This window comes from Grus americana, chromosome 3, assembly GCF_028858705.1.
Source record: "Grus americana isolate bGruAme1 chromosome 3, bGruAme1.mat, whole genome shotgun sequence".
Taxonomy (NCBI): domain Eukaryota; kingdom Metazoa; phylum Chordata; class Aves; order Gruiformes; family Gruidae; genus Grus; species Grus americana.
In genome coordinates, this window is record NC_072854.1 from 96,787,020 (window position 1) to 96,809,047 (window position 22,028).

Consider the following 22,028-nt stretch of genomic DNA (forward strand, 5'->3'; position numbering starts at 1 on the left):
TGCTCTAATACTGGCTGCAGGCTGGCTATTGCCTTCTGGCAGTACAGAAGGGTGCTATACCAGCATACAGTATATAAGTTACTGCCGTTTATGTGAGCCACACGGGCCATTCAGCTGCAGGGGTCTGCAGGGTGCAAGGCTGCATTCCCCACTTCTTCTCCCTGCCCACCTGAAATATTTCATAGCATGTTTGGAATACAGCTATGTGCTTTTACAGTTTCACCTTTTACAAATGAAATAGATGAGTGGAATCTGTCCAGCCAATTTTTATTGCAGCAGCACTAGTACAGCTTTATTATTAATCTCTCTCCAGACATGGCAATTGTTGCTCCTTTTCCAGACAAGGTGGTGGCCCTGCACATGGTGGGATAAGGAAGAGAACGGTGCACAACTCCATCTGCATCTTGCAGCTTTCCGTAGTGCCAACAGCCAGCGTAGCTATTCCTTAGAATGAGAAAAAGCACTTTACTTCTCTTTCAGTATCGCTTGGGAAGAGCCTAGCTTGGCCACTGGGATCCATTTTAGAGCTGTGAACCTTGAGGAGAGGAAGGCATATCTCTGCAGTCTGGAATAAAGCATCTAAGTTCCTGAAAGAGTCTAATTTAGACATGCACCTCATTAAGAAGTGGCTACTTTAGACATTGAGATCTCCCATAGACAGCTTAGGGGATCCCATTCCATCCAGGGGGCTGACTCACATGCATCTTTCCTTAGATGCCAGTTTCTCCTTGGGATTTCTATACGATTGCTATAGAAAATACATAGAAATTATATGATTGTTTCTAACCCACTTCACAAGAAGAGATGTCACACAAAAATAGAAGACTTGAAAAAGTATTTCTTAATATACTGGTTTGAACAAAAAAAAACCAAAACCAACAAAAAAACCAACCACTGTAAATCTATCTAAAAGCAATTCACAGTAGTAATGCAATTTCATTGTTTTCCAACTATTTGGAGGTTAAATTGGACTTTTGGCAATCTGATAACTTGAGCAAACAACTCTAAACTAGTCTTAGCCTCCCCCCCTTTTTAAATAAAGCTCAACTTGTAATATGGAATGTGAATTGTTTTGACTGTTAAACCATTCCAAACTTAAAACCCACTCATCATAAATGTGTTGAAAGAAGAATATATTTCAATAGCGCGGCAGACTCTTTGAGTACAGTAGAGCAGCAGTCTTCAATCAACTAGACTTTCTTTCCAGAAACAGAAAATGAAAGCGTAAGTGCCATACACGTTTTTAAATGATTTATCTAAATTCAAAGAACTAACTTTTTTGTGACTGATTATAACTGCATATATGAATGGCTATGGATAACAGGTTTCTTTCGCTTTTCAAAATGATATATAACAATGTTCCATGCAGAGACCTTCTATTTACACATCTGTTCAGCACCTGCCCATAATTACTTAGTTAGGTTTTTTATTGGGCTTGTCACCATATTAATGTAGCTGTACATTCAAATTGATTGTAATTGCAAATTTCCTGAAAAAGCTTGGTTTCTGCAAGTATTTAATTAAACTGATATCCTAAATTAAAAATAATTATGTAACTGTACTCCACTCCAATAACACATGCATGTCTCTCTCTACATACAAAATGGATATTTCGCATAATTCATACAATATGTGGATTAATATTGTACAATTAAAGGTCAGTCTCCACTAGAAGAGAAGGGATAATTAACTTCAGTATTTAGAAACCTGACATATTTCAATTAAGCAAGCAATTTGTCACAAAATTCATAAATCAAGTTATCAAGGAACAAGTTAGCTATGGTTTTAATAAATAGAGATGGTGAAAAGTAAGACTATTCCTTCTTGTGGCACAACTTTGCTTGAGTAAATGGTTTACATAGAAAGCTTTCCATTTCTAGGTCGTGAGGTCATATCTAGTATGTCTCAGTAACTACTGATGTTTATTTCCATCTTATGGATGTTTGGAGGTCTGTGGCACAGTCGGTAGCCTCTGCTGAGCAGTTCTCTCTGGTACACAATAAAAACCCATGGCACTGCCTTTGAAGGCTCTTTGGTCTTAGGATAAATCAGGAGAGGAGTTGGCCCCAGCCCAAGGACCTGAACAACCCCATCCCCAGCAGTGCGTTGTGAGAAGCTGAACCGCACGCTAACCTCATCTTCCTCATTGAGTCTGATCCTGGTGGTACAGTCACAGACATCAGCGACCTGGAAACTGAGCTTCTGCGTCACTGAGTGACCACTGAGGCAGAGCTGTGGTGGATCCAAGTAGTGACAATGAATTTCCTCTCATGGGAGAAGAGATACATTTTCAGAGGAAACTTTCATGTTTGTTGTTGAAAATGCATCCAAAAATCTTATAGTACTTCACCTGAGGGACAGTCAAATACTGTCAGTGTGAAAATTTCTAGAGCTGTGGTGCGAAATCTGCTCCCCAGAAACCCAAAACTGCCTTTGCTTTTTCCCTGTCCTGTGGAGCCCTGTTAGCCCATGGAGGCTGGTAGAGCCTGGCAGGGAAAAGAAAGGTAGGTGAACTGACTGAAAAATGGTCAGGTTTTGGTCAGATGCCTGCTGGACTTCTTTCAATAGATTCATCAAATTCACGGCTTTTCTACAGAACACTTAGTTTCCATGAGCAAGCCTTTTCTGTTGGAAAATTTCCAAAATGTTTGGTCTGACACTGCTCATGCTTATCTTGAAGTAAACTGCAGGATCTGTAGTCCACAATGGCCGAGTTAATCCATTCAGAAACACTGATGCCAATGAATATATTTCCACTGAACAGCAAAGTTATGATCTGGATTTTGAACTCTCATAATTCAAAGAAAATGTGAAACAGGCTTTTGATTTGATCCACTATGGCTATAAGAACTGAGGATGAAATACTGCTCCAAACTCTGCTCCAAACCATTCAGAGTCCAGTGGTTGCTCTTAAGATTTGATTTGAACTCTTACCTACAATTTGGTCAGTAATAACTGTGTTCAGATTTTTGTTGCGTGAGGTTGGGATATAGCAAATAGGTAATCGTGTTCCCTAAGCAGTACAGATCCTGAATCTCAGCTTGGATCTCAGTCCCACTTTCTGAGGATGATACTGATATTACAATGAGCAGAACACCAGATCAGACTGTTATTTAAAGGATCACCATTCAATCTCAGTGGAAATGGCTGCAGAAAATCGTATTTTCTGTCATTGCTTGCCTCAATTCCTTCTGTGCATCCACAGAAAAACTTCACTGAAATTGAAGGACATCCATATATGATGATGGTTCATGATCAAAGTTTCCAGGTGCGTATCTAGAACATCACTGATGGGTATATAAAACTACAGTGAGGGAAAGGAAAAAGGGAAAAGCAAGAAGAGAGTTGGCTTTACAGCATGGGAGATCACCTTCTTTCCCTTCCCTCCCTGACACTCTTCAGTATTTCTCCCCATGCAACATCAAGTTGAAAAGAAGGAGCACGAGGAAACATTGCTTTGCTTTGTCTTGCTGTTGTCTGTCTTCCCTAACTCTGTTATGTTCTTCACATCAGTATAAGTCTGAGCCTTTGTTTTGGGATTCTGATCCTAAGATAAGATGCTAAGGTCCCAAATTATACTGTGTCTCCAGCTTTCCTTACTTACCCTTCTGAATGTACACCTTTCCATTTCCCGTCAGGGTTCCAGGGCAAACCTGGCCATGCCAAGGGGAAAAAAAAAAAATGTGTCATTTACTTTTCAAGCTAAACTATTTTCTGATAAATGTTCTCAACATATTTTGTTATGAAACGGCCAACTTGAATTAGAAACTGACATTATCTTTGTTTGTCTGGGAGGTGCATCTTAAACACTGGTGTCCTGAAATGAAATGGGAATTGTTACATGTTCAGGGATGATATTTGTTCTGGCATTCTCAGTTGTCCACATATTCACATTAGGATAATTTTTCCTATTTCTGCATTACCATATACTTGGCAGGTACAGCAAAATAAACAGTAGCATAGTTAATCAATCCAATCTTGTTGGAAAGAGACTGAAGGGAGACCTTTGTTGTTGTGGAAATCTAGCAGTGACAGAAAACCCTGTGCCTCCCTTTGCCAATAATAATTGGTTGGAAATTGAGTGAATTGGGAAATAATAGCTATAAATTTGCTTATGAATTACTGGTTTGATCCCACAAAGCATTTTTATTAACATCCAAAATTAAAAAGTGATCAAAGTTCAAGCACAAGCTTAAAATGAAGCATATGATTAAATGCATATTCTCTTTGGGAGTGGTTAATAGAAGTCTGCTTTTTCACTGTTATGCCTGTTATGTTGCCAGGGGAGCTTATGCTCTGAACCAAGGGGACAGAGGGCTTTCTGTAAGGCAAGAGGTTTACTTCACCTTTATCTGCAGTAAAGATCATAGAGATATAAGATGGCTGCCTTCTGCAGATGGAAATAATGGATCTGCTTCTTATCTGCCATTCCAAGTTCATGCAATTGAGGACTATAGATCACTTCTCTTACAGCTTTTTTGTTGCACTCAGTGCTGCCAGAAAAGTGTGATAACTCGTTATAACCTATACTTCAGGCAGCTATCAGATCAACCAAACACTGATCAGGCGATTGCAAATACTGGAAAGTAATGTGATGTCTTGCAGAATGTATATCTCTGTGTCTCTTGGAAGTAAATATTTGTGTGAGCAGAAGTGATCTTGGAGCACACCCTGACTGTAACCATGGCTCGGTCTCTCTTTCTCATGATCCCACATCATCTGGATCCCATTCAAGGACTTTTGAGTAGTGGGGAATTGTGTAAGTTTGCATTTCCATGTGGTAAACTTCTTCTCTGAGGTCTACCTAAGAGGTAGGGGATGATCCTGAGAGAATTTGGAAAGCTCTCAACACCTGAGACAATGGCATACAGTACTTCTATAGTATTAAAAACAAAACAACTTCACCCAAAGGAGCTATCATCCCCATATGGCAGCCTGTACAGCAAAAAGTTTTGTCCCACTGTCTAAGTCAGCTCTCCAGCCCCAGCCACATTTCTCCCTACTCTGAGTGTCTGCCCCAGGACGCTGCCAAGGAGCAGGGCTGTGACCGGTTCCCCTTCTCCCTCATCCAGGTCATGGGAAAAGAGGAAGGAGCACACATTGCTTTGGGGCTTTTTCTCTCTTCGTGTCTCTTGCTTGGCCAGGTGTTACAGAAAGGGAGGCGGGGAGGGAAATGTCTCCTTGCTCACCCCTAGCCAGCAAAGAGGAGGGAAGCACTCCGAGTGGGATTTCCATTGCAGAAAGCGTGTTGTTGGGCAGCTGAGGTGATGGGAAGAGGGCTGTCCCACAAGAGGTGGGTAAGGGGCAGGTACACAGCCAGGAGGAGTCCCCTCCCTGTAACCCCCTCTCACACACATGTCCCTCAAGGTTGCCCTGAAAAACACTTTAGAGTGCTACCCTGGAGAGCCCAGAGACTGTCCTGTTCAGCCTTGTGAAAGTGGCATTGTGCCAGTTCCCCATAGCTTCAGGCAGAAACAATGTCCCTTGTGTCTTTAAAATGACAGTCAAACGTGGCCTCGAATTGGGCTGCAGCAAATAATACTTCCTTCCAACACTTTATGCAGAAGCATGTATTGTTACTAATTAGAACAAATAAATAATTTTAAGGGTCCACTCATATTCCATATCTCTGACAGAAACAGTATCTCTCTTACAAATGTCTCATGCATTTTCCATTTGGAATGGCCAATGGTTTACCCAGCTATGGTGAGAACACCAAATGCATGAAGGGCTCATCCATACTGACCAGCATGACCCTGCTTAGTCCAAAGCCAGATCCATGGAGCACAGGTAATACAATACCACCTTCACTCTTCCCAGGCGCTGTGACCAGTGGGAAGCCAATCTGACCACAAAGCTAGAAGACCCACCTCAGTGCTTCCTCGGCTGACCAGAATGCCCAAGGCCCCAGGAAGTTGATTTGGCTCGCGAGGCTGTGTTCACCATCTCAGAGGGCACTGCCCCGTTGCCAGGGGCCGATGGCACTGATTTAGTGCCCCTTTGTGTTTGAGTCTCTGTGTGTGTGTGTTGGATTGAAAATATAAATCTTTAGAAATGAAGAGTGGGAGGATGTGGGACTATGCATCTCAGTGACATCTTGGTCAGTCTTGGCAAGAAACCTTTTCTATTTCTGTACTTTAACTGCACTTGAAATCCAGTGAGAGCCTAATTAAAATTAATGGAGAAATAAAATGTTGGGGGAAAGCAGGGCAGCATAAAAATAGAAATGCTAACACTAGAAAATACTAGATCTCCATGAACTCTCTTACAATGCATTTTTTTCAAATGAGCAAATCAAAATATTGCTCTGGGACTTGCAAAAGTCTTCAGAGTGCAATATAGTAAAAAAACTATGATAGTGTAATAAAATAATGAGTTTTACTTGACTTTTACCTCTCTGCAGTGCTGGAATCAGTAGCCAATACATAATCAGCTTTCCGCATTCATCTCTTACCCCAACAGGCTCTGACGCAGGAACCTCTTGGCCAACGTTCGGAGGAAGTGATGGCAGAGCAGAGGTCCTAAGCGCTTTGACACCCGCTGACATCCCTTCCCATAGCTGTCTCACTTCACGTGTTCATGTAGTTTAGTGCGGAGTGGGCAGGAGCTGGTCAGAGGGTTTTTTCCATGAGGTTGCAGGATGTAGTATGCTCTGTGACAAATCTGCTTAAAACCTGGTTGTGCAATGTGGCTCTATTCATGTTTGAGTTCTACCCTGCATCATGACTCGGGGGGCAGGGCGGGGGGGAGAAAACCAAAAGCTAAGGAGTTTAAAAAAAAAATAAGGCTTCAAACTCTGCTATGCACTCATCATAAATATATCATTATGCAATGGAGTCACTATTTACCTAGTCACTATTGGACAAGGTAAATTGGAGTGCCATAACAAAGTTTTTCTATGGCTTAGCTTGTGTCCTTTTTTTTTTTTCCCCCAATGTTTGTCCTGAGGATAATTGCAACTCCCTGACACTTTTGTACCCTTGAGTTATTGATACATATTCTTAAGCCATACGAACAGAGCTCAGATCAGGGAATACTTAGTGAGATTGCCTGTCAGAGACGATTTTAAGGAAAAAGTTCATAGCAACTTTGTTGCTCCATACAGTTCTATAATCTTTACAGAAATAGATGTTTAATTAATGAACTCTTGGGTTGTAACCCACGGCAAAGTGAGCAATGAATTGTCAGTAAATTATCCCTAGCAGATGGAAGGAAAAAAAAAATCCTGCTGCATTATTACAAGGGTACATTAAGGATGCCAAAGAGAATGTAAGAAGCTAATACTTCCTAACCCAATAACATCTCTTGAGTCCAACTTAACAACTAGTGAAATTATTCTTTATTGCGCTCTTGAGTTACCTGGGGTGCCTGGTGCCATCATGCACTCCTATATGCAACCCAGACCACGACTGGGTGGTGTAGGCATACCGCTACCCTTGCTGGGGGGCTCTGCTGCTCCCCAAGTTCCACCATGCACAGTTAGGGACACAGTTATAAAGAGTGCAGTAGAAGGCTTGTGCATCCTGCCAGTAAACTTCAGATATCAGTTGCAATAAAAACATAAAATTATCTCATTTTGCATGATTAAATGAAGATTGACAGTAGATTAAATTATTTGCTGAAAGCTTGTGATTTCATGTAACTAACCATGGTTTTGAAGCTAACTGCAATGCACCTGTAAATTACTTAGAAACACTCCTCTATTTAGACGGAGCAATCTCTGAAAAGCTACAAGCTATTAGCTACGTTTATGAACTTCAATTCCATGGTATGCCAAATGATTTTAATCTTTTAAGTCACTGAGGCATAAGCAAATATTGGAATGGGTTATTTATTTATTTCTTAATCCTGAGAGATTTCTGAGATCATTCAAGGCATTGGTTAAAGTTTTTGGAGATGAATCATGTGCAAATCTATAGACAGACGGTTACTCCATGCCTGGTGCCGGCAAAAGTTCCCTCTCGCATCCCAACCAGCACGGCTCAGACTTAAACCTGAAGGGTGTCTGTACTGGTGAGAAAGGTCCGTGGCCGTTTTGGGCCAGACTGCACACCTCGGGCAGCCTGGGGGTCTGGGGCATGCTCTTCAGCAGGTGGGGGATCCGTCCCTAGGCCGGCTGCCAACAAATCCGGATGCCGTTTCAACAGCTATCGGATGCCTCTTGTCTGAAGATAAAATGCACCTAGAAGACAAGGTTTATTTTCCACTCATGCTCTCAAAGTATTTGTGCGTGGATCTGTGAGTGCGAAAGACTCGTAACCTAAAAACTGTCTTAAAGCAGCTAGGCAGTTGGAAAGACAGTTTGGAACTAACTATTTTTTGGTTATTGCTAGCCTGGTGCGACGCAAGTTTGTGAAGCTGCTGCAAGATAAAAGGGTCCTCCAGTGCTAACTGTTTCCAGAACCCCAGCAAAAGGAGCTTTGCTACTGTTGTGTTTCTGTAAAAGCAGTATTCCTAACATGGTTTGCACTGCAGCCCACAAGCCTTGCTAGCACTTTGAAACATTATTTGTGTGAGAAATGCCAGACCTGGCAATGTGGTGATATAATACACTAATAAAGCAAATTCTGCGCAATGTTCAATAGGAAAGATTTTTTATTTTATGAAGAATTTTTATTTAATGTATTTTTTCTTAAAAGCAGCGACACTATATCACCCATAATAAATCATTCTTGGTGCTCGTTAATGACTTTGTTATCCATTTCCACCCTCTCTGTTTCTAAATTATGGAAACAAGTTTTGGAGTGCAGCGGGAGGCAGCTGAATGCTCCAGCATTCTGCTGTGAATCCAGAGCATTTTGTTAAACCTCTTGCACTGTTTCCAAAAAAGCTAGAAATACTTTCATGGCAACGGACTACAAGGGGCTGTCTTTTTCTATAAAGTTCTAAACACACACATTTTCCTTCCTGATTTTCTCTGCATGTGTCAAAGTTAGGCAGGAATTCTATAGCACTTAGTACTTGCTGATGCAGAAATGACTGCCAAATGAATGGTTTATACTGGAATATCTCATTATTTATATAAGTATGCTACAGTATGGACATTTAATTTAGTTCTCATTCCAAACCCATGACAAGTCACTTTGACACCTTTAAGAAACATTTCACATATGGTAAGATGCAGCATTCAAAACTGTAAAAGGAAAAAAATAGATGACTCAAATTAAAACAGAGATTTTAAAACAATCAAAGGAAATCCTTCAAGTTTGTAATAATACATCTCAGCCATTTACTGTTTAATAATTTTAATGATGAATTAACATTTCTGGGGACCACGGACGGTACAGTAGGTTTGGGGGATGGCTCTTTTCACTCTCAAAAGACCTAGGGCAAAATTTCACGTGCATTAATGGAAATGTCTTTTTGGATATGAGGAATGAAAGCTTTCGTGGGAGATTCTGATATATTGTGGTGATGCTGCAGATCTGAACATGAGGGAATCCAGGCACCAAGCCCAGGTACTGAGCCAGCCAGGTAGGGATTTGGTACTGCACCTGCACTCCCTGTGCCTGTCTCTTACAATCTCACAGCCTTTCATTTCATGAATAAAATAGTCCTGTTTATCCCCCACTCCACATAAAACCGCCGTTTTAGCTAAAATACATCTTTACCATAAAATTAAATCAGACTACTTGTGTAATGGAGCTGACTGGAAAGTAGCACCAAAGCTTGATTTACGGTGCAGGCTAGGTGTGGAAGTGTTTGGTTTCAAAGCTGACAATTTATGCGGAGCACTTTCTCTATGAAGTGTCAGTTTGAGCCATGAAGTCTGGCTTTGGAACGGCAACTGTCTGGGTACTACCAAGATTTGGGGTGCTCCTGCTCAGTACACTGGGTGGCCCATTTGCCAGGGATCCTCACAGCAAGGAGCGCACACTGGTGCTCCAACATACGAATGACAATGAGAGCTAGTAGATTTAAGACTAGTAACACTGGGTTTCTACTGGGTAAAAGCCTGCCATGAACTCTTTCCACGTCTGCTTGCTTAGCTTCAAGAGGCCTAAGGTGTGGGGTTTGAAAGTAAGCATGACCTCAACATGCAACTGAAGCACTTAATGACCTGCTGTGCTCTTTGACCATGATATTGCACCAAAGTAGTAATGTCTTGCTACTTAGAGGGCAGCAAGCAGGCAAGCACATGTGGGGAAAGACCGCGGTTACAGCCAGATGGTTCTCCCAAGACACCCCACCTTTGGGCTTCCTCACAACATTAGGCAAGTGCCTTTCAACCTTTGCCACTGAAATGAAAATGCACAGAGGTGCCTGAGTTGTGTAGTTCTTGCCTGGGCCTGCAATGACCTGCTCTTGCTGTGCAGGATAGAGGTGGGCTTCAGGGTCCACTGGGTTCTGTATGTATATATAAATACATATGTAGAGACACACAGATGGATATCATATAAGTATCAACTAGAAAGTACATTTTCTGTCTAGAAACACTTAGTGTATAATAAATAAGACAGCAGGAAATTACCAGTAAGACAAAGACTTAAAAGACAAAAAACACAAGGTGTTTAGAGTGTATTTTGTTTACCTTTTTTATAAAATGAAACTCTGACAAACTCTTTTGAAGAAGGGTTTTTAGCCAACCTGAATAACAACATTACCAATGTTACCAAAATAAAGATGAAATATTGTCAGTTGTAACTTCTGAAGCTTTTTCTAATACCTGTTCCTTTCTTTTTCTGCTCGCCTAGATCTCCCCTAACTCCTGTGTGCTCTCATACCTCCATTCTCCACCCTGATCCTCACCCCTCCATTACCACCACGAGCTGCTCACTTGACCCTTCGTGCAAGAATCATTATCTGCCAAGAGCATCTACAAGAGAGGAGGGGAAAGACAACATGTGGGTAGTTTTCCTAGGGCTTTTTGTGTTTCCCCATTTGGAATATATTCTGTGTCCCTTCGAGAGGCACATGCACCCCCTCCCCATCCCAAGCCCTCCCCTGTACTGAAGCACATGGGAGTCTCTCCACGAAGGCCAGTGGGGTTGCCTAGCCCAGGCCCCACGTTTTAAGGTAATCTAGAACCTGTAAGAAGGGGAGCTGTATGTTTTCTAAGGAGGCTCGTGTGTATCCTGAGCCAGCTAGTTTGTTATAAGGCTGATGTTGTAATGGAGTCCATGAATGTTTTTGCTAAATGGAAAATGAAAAGGGACTACCCCACATTTAATGAAACAAAACACAAGTGAGTCAGTCTTTAAATCTTTCACCAGACAATTTCTCTCTCATAATGTGCTCTTTCTATCCACTAATTTGACAGTGTGTTCTTTTAAATGTAGGTATCTGATCGATGTCCCTGGGTAAATTCATCTGGCTGATGAAACAAAACAGCAATATCTAACGACAACGTCTGGCACAGGTACAAACACAATCAGTCTCTCCCATTTATCTTGAGATTGCATGCAAAGTACTCTGAAATAAAAACACACTACATCTATTTTTTGATGTTGAAAGATTTAAAAAGTGTAATCCACATTAAGCTTCTACATTTCACCAGCCAAGACTGACTGAAAAGTGTGTACTTTTAAACGGTAACTGCACTATTCATTGTTGCTACTAACTCCATGCAACTGTGTGGGGTTTGGGGTTTTTTTTTACTCTTCCTTATGGAATTCCTGAAAGTGCTTTGCCAAATCATATGTAATGTTTAATTCATATTACTTTCCTTTTCTCCTGTTTCTTAAGTGAAGCCATTAAGTTAAAACTTGAAATGGAATCTCATACATCCACCTTGAATGCTGACGAGTAAACCACAAAACAGAGATCGGAGCAAAGTTAAAAATGTGCATTTGAGAAATGTTTGGGTTATTCTTAATGTTTCTAAATCAGGCACAGTGTTTCTAGTATTTACAACTGGTTCTATGTGCTGTTTTTAGAGAGCACTTAACAGATGATGATACATGGTTTAGGTATTTAGTCAATCACAAACAGTTATATATTTGTATCTTTGTACTTTGTTCCCATTGGTTCCACTGAATGGATAAATCCAGCAGTGATTTCTATGCCTGGAAGAGTCCCACTGGCCAAGGTTTTGAACTGTCTTCTTGCAAAAAGCACCTTCAGAGTACAGAATACGAGTCGATACTTTTACCTGGTTACTCTATTTTCAATGTGAAGACTTCCAGTAATTACTAAGTCAGGTTGTTTAATCTCTAACCCCTTCTTTCCAACAAGCCACGTCATCCACCTCCAGTCTATCACCTGCCATGGTCCCTTTTCCTACTGCCCAGTTAACAGGAAAAAAATCTGGTGAACTTCTTCCTCATATACCTTTAGAATCAGTCAAGAGTCAAGGAGAAGTAAACATGGCCATATGTTTGTTTTTAGGTTTGCATCAGCAGAGACTCTGATGGTATTAAGGAATGTCTAACTTACTCTGAACAGAGTTTTTCCTTGCCCTGATACATCAGAGAGAACAACATTGCAGTCCTGTGTAAACGTGCTAGGGCATGTAGAAACACTGAATTAGACACATGTTCTGCTTTCTTCATATGCTGAATCGCCCTTGTCAGGAGCATCTTTGGAGCCCTAATACAGCAATCTGTCATTCACAGAAAGGAGCACATGGAGTGTAAAATGCCATTACTGGAATTTATCAAGAGCAGCTTCCATAACCTGTTACGCTGTAAAAATGTTCACATTTTAGCATGCCAACAGAACTTCAGCATTGATACCCTCGACAAATAGGAAGCACATGGCATATTAAGCTTGTTTCCTCTCAAGTCCACGGTTCCGTTGTAGAGGATACATATGAAGAGAAAATCCAGGCATCAACTGCCCAGGTTAAAGAGGCAAGGCCTTTTCTTGTGTGGCTGAAGTGGGGAGTCACATAAAGCAAATGGACTTGGCAGCTTTCCCTTGCTCCTTTTTGTTTCTGAGGTTGAACAGCCGTCAGAAGATACCCAGAAAGTAATGTGATCTGCCAATGACCATCTGCCCATGAAAAATACACAGTGTTGGAGTGAGGCAAGGAAAGGGGGGTTTCACAGGCAAGGTTGTTCAGCCTTTCTCAAATAAGATACCAGTTCAGGTCTCTGAATTGGAGACAGATAAGGAGAGCACCAACAGCATGCTGAGCAACCACATCGTTAGAATGAAATTAATCTGCCCTTGAACTCCAGAGTTCAGAACTGGATTTGATGTCCTGCAGCTTTGCTTGGTTTTGACCCTGGTGTCTCAATTCAGACTAATCTGTACTTCGACATCTCCAAAAGGGTGAATCTTCTTAATATGAAGTTAATATCTAAGTTGGACTGGTTTCTGCAAGGAACTCAAACACAGACACAAAGGAATGGAGAAAACCAATTCCCACTGGCTCTCATGGGGTTTGGTGGTGGTTCTCTCATTTGTAGGGGCATATTCCTTCTACAGGAAAAAAGGGACTCACGTTTCTGTTGTAGGTGAATACGAATGCTTAGTACTTTACATTTGGGGAGAGATCACTCCTTTTCCCTTTATATGCTGCCATAGATTTTAACTAATGAGAAGCTACTCATTATCTCTATTAAGCAGACACTAGATTAATGTAATATAAGGCAGTGGGGAGCATTAAGAGAAGTGCAAAAAGCTCCTATGTTATATATCCACTTCTGTGAAAATGGATATTAAAACATGTATTATTTCCTACTTCCTATTCTTCTCCACTGGCCTTCTTCACTCAAGTTTATTTTACGCCAACTGTGTAAAATCATCTGAGTCGTCAGTGAAGGTATTACAGAAAATCTAATTAGTACTTACCCTTCTACCAAATTTTTCAACAAACCAGGTGGCAATGAAAGAATTTAACTTACACATCAATAAAGGGCATATTCTGTTTGTTAGTTCCAGATGTTCAGTAGCTCCATCACAGTAAGGTGTGCTTGTCAACTCTTTTGCATGTTTCATAATTTGTCAAAGAAATAGATCTAATGCAGCAATATTCAGAACTCTTTGTTTCAGCAAAATTCTATTGATTTAATGAGAAGATGCAAAGAACATTCAGGCCATATTTATAAAAAGATTAAGTCTGTGTGTGTGTGTGTGTATGTGTGCATGTGTGCATGCATACATATATGTAATATATGTACATGTACAACACACCCAGGCACGCAGAGAGAAATCTTTCCTTTTTTTCCACTGGCTGATAAGCTATTGACTTACACGGAAGTAAGGAGTGAAGGCTTGAACTCCTGCAAGTATTTACCCTAGGTTTAAGCTCTGAGTTTTTAATCTGGTTTCGACCTTCTATGGCTCCCTGATTTTAAAATAGCCCCTTCTAATTTACTGAGGATATAAGGTGTATCAAGCTGAACAAGACATAAGTCTGCTCAGATATAGGTATTTTCTCATTTAAAAAAGAAAACTTAAATCTACATTTGCACTCTTTCCCATCTCTGTTATGTATCTAAGTTGTCAATCTAAATGGTCAAATCCAGTACTGCTGGATTTTTAGCGTAGCCAATATTGGACAGTCTTACTCAAAAAGTTCCACCCAATATGCAAACCTACTATTCATTATTATTGCTAAATTGCACGGGTTTATTGTAGAGTTTATTGTTAAAAGATAAGATTACTCAAGTGCTAACTTTTAACGGGAGTTTGGATGGCAAGAGTTGGCCCTTGGAAGTAAGGTCATATGGTTCTTTTGGTTTGTTGTACATGAAATAGGAAGGTTCTGCTGATTATCACAGAAATCTACATTCTCCCTTTTGTACATTAATGAAAAGGTTTCAGAAGGAAATATTGAGAGTTCTGTACCTAATACAGATTTCATAAAACTATAAATTCTTGGCATGCTAGTGAGACATATTTAACTTATGTGTGCCTAATCTGTATTTTTACAGGATTTCTCTATCCAAGAGTTCTGCTAGCTATAGATTACTTCCACACAGAAACACACACATCTGGGTGTTAGCATCTGTGCAAGATTTGATTGGTTGCATATTTGCCTGTGAATTTTCAGATGCAGGGGAAAAAAAAATCCTATTTCTTGAGGACTATATAAGGAAATAGTTCAAGTCTTGACATGACATCATGTTAGTCGGCAGCAGATTATCAGCCTGCATCACCACGTAGTACACAGTAACTAGTTGTTTATTTAACATATGGCAGAAAAAGTGCCTGCTGCATCAAACTCTACATACAATGATCATTTAAACTTTGCTGCTTCTATAATGCCCTGGAAAAGTTCCCTTTAAGCTCAAAATGATTGAACGAGGATCATATTATAGGTCTCCAGAGATCAAATAAGACTTCTCAAAAGAAGAAGGATGATGTACATCTGCTGTAGTGCTGAAGGTTACATAATATCAACCATATCTCAACACCTTTGGAGTCTTGAAAGACTAGCCTAAAGGATATATACACCAGAAACAAGATCTTGAACTTCTTTGGTGCTTTTAGAGTACTCTAAGAGACATAACCAGAGAGATAAATGTTCATCTTCTTGTCCCCAAGGAATAGAATCAATTTAAGAGAGTCATAATTAATAATAATGTGACTTGTCTTCCTAAAATGCCTGCCTGACATTGAAGAAAAAAGGTTTCTATATTGTTCAGGAACAGTTCCTCCTTGTGAAAATGTTAGTCCCATAATACTGCCAAGATCTGTGCCATCCTAGATGGTCTGCCACTCTGTGTGCCAGATGCCTAATTGGAAGATACCTAAGGGAATTTCATCAACATCATTGAAAGATTTCAAACTTTTACTTTCACAAGCCTCCTTCTACCTCTTATTTTATGCCAAAACCTCTTTTCCCCTACTCTTTCAACTTCTTCAGAACCCTGATCCAGAGCTCACAGACCTGTTGGGATTCTCTCTGTTAACTTCTGTGTGCTCAGGGTATTTCCCCTATTTCATAGCTAGAGTAGAGGGCTAGCAAGTTTTTCCTACTCTCTGGACACACGTTACAAGGCTAAATAGATTGCATAATTAATGATGGTAAATACAAAGCATCTTTGACAGGAATAGAGTCCATAGATGTTCTCAAAATTCTGCCAGAGGTGCATCGCTCATCAACATAAAGGTTTTTGTGATGTGAGGTTGAAACACTCAGCCAAATTACTCACTAATATGAGGCAAACTACAAGCCCTCTGATTACCTAAATGCAGCTGATGTGCTTTAGATTTATATTGCACACTTCTACCTTGGAGCTGGCCACGGCTTATTTATCCAATAGGGATTTTCTGAAACTTCTTGAGCTGGAGGAAAAAATTACTACTATTGCCTTTGAAAATGAGTGTGTGAAAATAAAAAGAGCTCCTGGCTCCTTACTCCCTGTCTGTGGCCCCAGGCTGCGGAGGATTTTGAGGTGACCACTCTCTGTCTCCTTGAACTCTCCCTAGCTGAAACCTTCCCCCATGACGTAGCGCCCTCATACATTTGGCAGCTGTGGAGAAAAGAGATGTCCTATCGGTGAAATTCATACTCTCCCATCCCTCCAGGAGTCTCTCACCTAGCTGAAGACTTCATCTTATTTAAGAACAGAGATCACTGAAGTTATCCTGGGCTAGCCTCCAGCAATCCCAGGATCATTTGTGATATCTACAGCCTCCTCTGGGATGTTGCTGGGACCGTGTTTGGTTCTTTTGTTTTGCAGTCTTTGTTCATTCTTTTTGCCCTGATCCTTTAAACTAATGGCGCAATCTCTGTCCTCTGTATTCAAATGTCTCCAAGAACAGTTTGATGGATTAAGAGAACCATCTTCAGCCACAGCCCTCTCCTTGCTGAATTCATACCACTCACCTCTGCCAGCCACAAGTCTGGCATCCAATTTGGCACTGAGTACTTTTCCTTCCCTTATGTGCATTAAACATGCTCATTACACTACAGCTTCCACATCATAACTCATGTAACTCACCCAATTATACCTCTTTACTTTCTTCTCTTCTTGGAAGCTGAAGCTCACTTCTTTATGATGACTGGAAGGCCCAGTTCCCAGACTTCTTCAATGCATGCCAAATTCTGCTGCCAACCTCCTTCCACTTGAAAAGAAACATGAACATATCACCCTCACCCACAACTGTATTTGTTTCAGAATGTTGATCCGGAGAAAGAAAAAGAAAAAAATCCTTTTGTTCTGTAAAATTGTTCCTGGGCTTTGTCCAGTTTATCTCATGCTCTATTCCTTTCTCCCACCACCTCTCTTATGTGACTGAAGTGAAGAAGGCCTCACAATTAAGGAAATGTTTATCAGGTTATATTACTCCGATGTGGTTATCCTACTGTTTAAGAAAAGGGTTTAGTTTTAAAGAAATTACAATCTGTTTTCCATGAAGTAAAATTCAAAAAAAGTTAATTAAAACAGCTAGACATATATAAATACACATAAATGTGTATATGTGTGTGTACACTTTAACGAGTAATTTCCTGATTGCTTTCTGTCTGTAGCAGGTAGCAGATATAGAAAAACTGAGAGGTAGTTACACAAGAATCCCATGCTTTGCAGGTCACTTAGTGAAATCTTCAGCCCTATGTCTAGTATCTGGGCTGCTTCTGCAACCTATGGGGAGAATGAAACAACTAAAAATCACTTAAGCACTGATTAAAGTGTGTTAGAAGAAGGAAGTAGTGAGTCTCAGAAGGTGGGAAGTCCCATCTTGCAAAGATGTTTGAACTATGTCCCTGTTGCTAAGTAAAACAGAGCTGGGAACCTTTCTCTGGCCCTGAGGCTAAGTGACATTTGTCACTAGGCGCTTGGGTCCCAAGTGGTGCCTCTGTGGTTCAAAAAAAATTATTTCCTGTGGGGTTTTAGTTCTGAGTACCAGAGATACTATAAGGGATGCATTGTAAATTGTTCAAGTGATATTTTCATAGCATGAAGCCAAAAGAGGGTGTGGACTGAGAGCATGGAAGAGTTCCTGGGACTGCAAAAACTTCTGAGAGTGTTGGAGGTCTGGAATAGTACAGGATGGAGGGAGTCAAACCAGGTGCCGTTTAGTGGGAGTGACCCCTGGTGTGCATGGCCCCCCCAACCACTGTCTTAGAGAGATCACAGCCAAAGCTGTCCATGTTCACTGGACTGGCCTTAAATAAGCAGCAAAGTCAATCTTAGTCTAATCATAAAGTCCTGATGACAAAAATTTTTTTAAAAATAAACAGGTAGGATACCAGATCTGTTTAGTTTACTTTTTTTTTTTTCCTGGGAAGTAAAAGGTCCATGGTGTATTTGAGCTGATTCAAGAATCTATGAAATAAAGAGGAGAAGAAATCAAAGGAGAGAGACAGAATTAACCCAGGAAAAAGTCCACAGAGGAAAATACAGAACATTGTCACCAGTTCAGAAGTAACAAATTTTCCACTGGAAAGTCGATCAGCTTTAAATTGATGTTAAATTATCTAAACTATCTAGCTTTCCACAAAGCTTTTCCTGTAGTTTTGCTCTGTATGCAAAGCTTCTGAGAGAACTGCAAGACATGACAAGCAAACTAAATTGCACTTCCTAATTTCTGCAAATAAGGCAACTTATTTATTACAAAAATTATTGGGAGTTAAAACAAACTGAATGCATTCTGAAATATTATGAAGATTCCTTGACAACTAATAATTGTTTTGGTTTTAATTGATACTGTCTTGTTTGGTTTTATTTATTTCCAACAGCAAATTACAGCAATTATTTAAAAGGGAAAAAAACCCCAAACCAGAACAAATTCCAGTTAAATCAGTCAGTGGTGTTTGACATTAATAACTCTGTGTGTATTACTTGCTAACACTGCATTATATTTCAGCTTGCCTCAGTCTTGCAGAGTTTAAACGATGGATGTGTTTACAGATACTACACTCCATAGACCATGGAAGAAGTTACGCAACCTCTTTCTATAGTGAAGGGAAAAAAAATCTACATATCCTAAATAGTGCTTGCTCCCTGATTCTTGACAAGGATACCCGTGTCTGGGGCCCACCGTAAAATGGGAGTGTTGGTTATTTTAGGGACTGCACTTCCTTCTCTTGCCATGGGATGGATACAGAAGAGAGTGGCACCCCCCGAAACCCTCTTGTACCATTATGCACCAGCTCTGCTCCCTCCCAGGGAGGGCAGGGTAGGAGGTTGCTATTATTAAGAAGACAAAGGATTTCTTGTCATGGTGATGACCTACGTGAACCACCTTTGACAGTACTGGAGGGAGACTTTACCAGGCTGAACCTATCTGGAAGAGTAAAGGCTATTAAGGACGAAGCCTTGTTTTCCCGGCAGCGATCGGAGCTGAGTATTAGAGCCCTCTAGTGAGATCTCTCGGAGTGGATCTCCCCCTACGGCCCCCTGGGGCCGGCCTCAGCCCAGCCCGCGGCCGGGGGAGCCGCTTTCGTTCCGAAGGGGGAGCCGAAATTCCCGCTGGCGCTGCTGGAAGAAGCCGGAGATTTGCACACCCATCCACCCCCCACCACCACCACCCCCCATAGGCACCGCGCCCCACGGCCCCCGCGGGAGCGTGGGGTCTCCGCGCAGGGCTCACCTGCGCCACCGCCACCTGAGCGGCCGCCGAAATGCCGGCGGTGCCCCCGCCCCGAGACACCCCGCGCCGCTGCCAGAAGGGTGCCTGTGCTCGGCCCCCACCCCCGAGGCCGGGACCGCGTACCCACGGAGCGGCAAGGCTATGGCCGAGACCCCGAAGCTGTCAGCTGCCTGGGGAGGGAGGGCAGGAGGGGAGGGAGGGCAGCCTGTTCTAAAAATACTCCCCGGCCAAATCCTCGTGAGCCAGAGATGGAGATGGTAACAAAAATGCCTTGAATCGGTAGGAACAGTGAACAATCTTCGTGCTTTCCTCATCATCTTGGAATAATCAGCGGAATTAACTGAGGTCGAGGAAACAGGCTCTTGGGTTAGTTGTGGGAGGCTGTGAGAATAGGGGGCAGCCATTAAAAGAAACCTGATCGCTATTCATCAACTCGGAAGAGGGGAAAGGAAGAGGGGGAAAAAAAAAAAAAGACCTTCGTGGCTCGAGCTCATACCAACCTGGTCTATCTCTGATCAAGAAGATCCCTGGAAACAAGAAGTTTACAAATATTGTCAAATTGATGCTTGTAGTGTGATTTAAGTTGTCAATCCCGCAGAAGCCCACCAGAAGTTTAAATTCAATGCCCTGCATTTCTGGCTAGTTATTGCCAATCCCCCAAGGCAGAAAGCTCTCTCTCTCCTTATTTTAACCATATGTGCCTTTTGTTGTTGTTGTTGTCTTGTCTGTAAGCTGTACGCTGTCTGCTGAGAGAGTCTCCCTGTGCCGCAGAACATCTGAGGCGGTCCCCGCAGCCGGCAGCGGCGCGGGGGCCGGGTGGGCACCGACCCGGGCCCCCCTCTTCCCCCCCGAGTCGCCCCCCAGCCGGCTGTCCCCTCCACGGGATCCGAGCCTGGTTGTGGACTGTGGAGGGGCGACACCCCAAATAAATATCGATGCTGAGGGTAATGGCCGGGAGGGTGCTGATAGTAGAAGTAAGCGAAAACTCTGAACCCCGCGTCCGAGATTGAGAAGGGATAATATAAAGGTAATCAGGACCGGCCGCATTAGCCAGTTGGGGGGCTATCGGGTTTCGTGGGGAGAGCGGGAGGTTACAGCGCCTTGAGCTGGGGACACAGTGCCGCCCCCGGAGTCCCATTTCACCGGGGGGCGGCCGGGAGGGGGTGGCGGAAAGGTTCACCAAGGCCAGCTCAGACAGTCACGTCGCATCAGGCCCCAATCTCCTAATTAATACATCTCTTTCGAAAATGTTATTCGAGCATCTCAGGTCCAGCCGGCCGGCAAACGGCTCCCGGCTGGGGAGGACCGGCGGAGCTGCGGGCGCGGGGAGCGGGGCAGGGGCTCCGGTCCCGCCGGCGCCCCGGCTCGGGCCCCCCCGGCCCACAGCACCCCGCTCCCCCGCCCCCCAGCCCAACAACGTTTTCTTTCAAGCGGAGTTTGTTAGCATAATCGAGTTACCCGCTACATATCTGAAATCCTTGGCCGGTCCCCTTGAGGAACAGCGCATTGCGCGCAGCAAAAGCTTTGAATTATTCCTTTCGCCCCAAATCACGGAACAACAAGCTATTGTTGTTTGCCTTAATTTAGTTACGCGCAGTGATCCTCCCTCGTGTTTTCATTTTCAGTCGGGGCAGGATCTTAGTGCCATCTGTGATGGGATATATCCGGATTTTAGACAAAACGCAAAAAATAAATATATGCCTCAATAAATAACGTCAGGGGAAGAACAACCCGCGGTTCTGAGCTGCAAACTGCCTCCGTGAATCCCGGGCGAGCTTTAACCGCCTAAAGGGGCCGGGTCCCGCCAGGGAGAAACGCGTGTGCCCAGGATGCCCCGGGAAACCCGCTGAACCCCCGCCCCCCGGCTTGGAGCTTGGGGGGCAGATAGGGCCAGGATCCTGCCAAAGGTCGATATCATTCCTGAAAAAAACCTAGAAGGAATAGCAGGTTAATTGCGGCAGGCTTTTGCCTACTTTAAAGCCCACTTTAAGGAGAAAGCATATTGCCCTCTTGCCAAAAGGAAAGAAAAAAATTAAAAAGGAAATAAAGAAACGAAAACTTAGAGTTGTTTGTCATTTGCTTGCTCTCCCTACAGTCCTTGCCACGGTAGTGGACATCTGCGGGGAAGATGTGTTTCTTTCTGGCATGTGAAGATTGTGGGGGTTATCATTTGTTCGCTACTCCTGCCGATAAAAGCGCCCCTCGGAGAGCCTGCCGAGGCCGGCTGGCAGGAGCGCGCGTGTCCTCAGCCTTTTACGAGTGGGTGAAGGGAGGTGGGTAGCGACCCCTCTGCCTCCCGCCTCTCCGGCGGAGGGTTTGTGCCGAGCCCAGCGAGCGGCATTTGCGCCTCTGCAAAACGGACAGGCTGTCTGTAATGGAAGGGAGTCTGCAGAGGCAGTGGTCGTAGGGGCTTGCGGAAAGATGCAGGGCAGGAGTTGGGGTGAATCGGCTTTAATGGGAATGGTGCGGGCCTGCGGCCTCCCACACAGGCTGCTGTCTGCAAGGAGACGGTCGAGGCACAGCCGAGAAGGAGATTTTCAGATAACTGCAGCGCTATTTTGGCACTCACTCCTGGACACAAATCAGTTACGTGCAAT

At 42.8% G+C, this 22,028-nt stretch overlaps 1 long non-coding RNA gene across 1 annotated transcript; it reads right to left on the minus strand.

The window, feature by feature from the left end:
- Positions 1-270: 270 nt before the first annotated feature.
- LOC129204650 (uncharacterized) lies at positions 271-19,564 on the minus strand. Its single transcript, XR_008576461.1, has 4 exons — positions 19,432-19,564; positions 16,839-16,962; positions 3,605-3,653; positions 271-444 (listed from the first exon to the last, which is right to left on the minus strand). It is a non-coding gene; the product is annotated as an uncharacterized LOC129204650 (long non-coding RNA).
- Between the last annotated feature and the right edge of the window lie 2,464 nt (positions 19,565-22,028).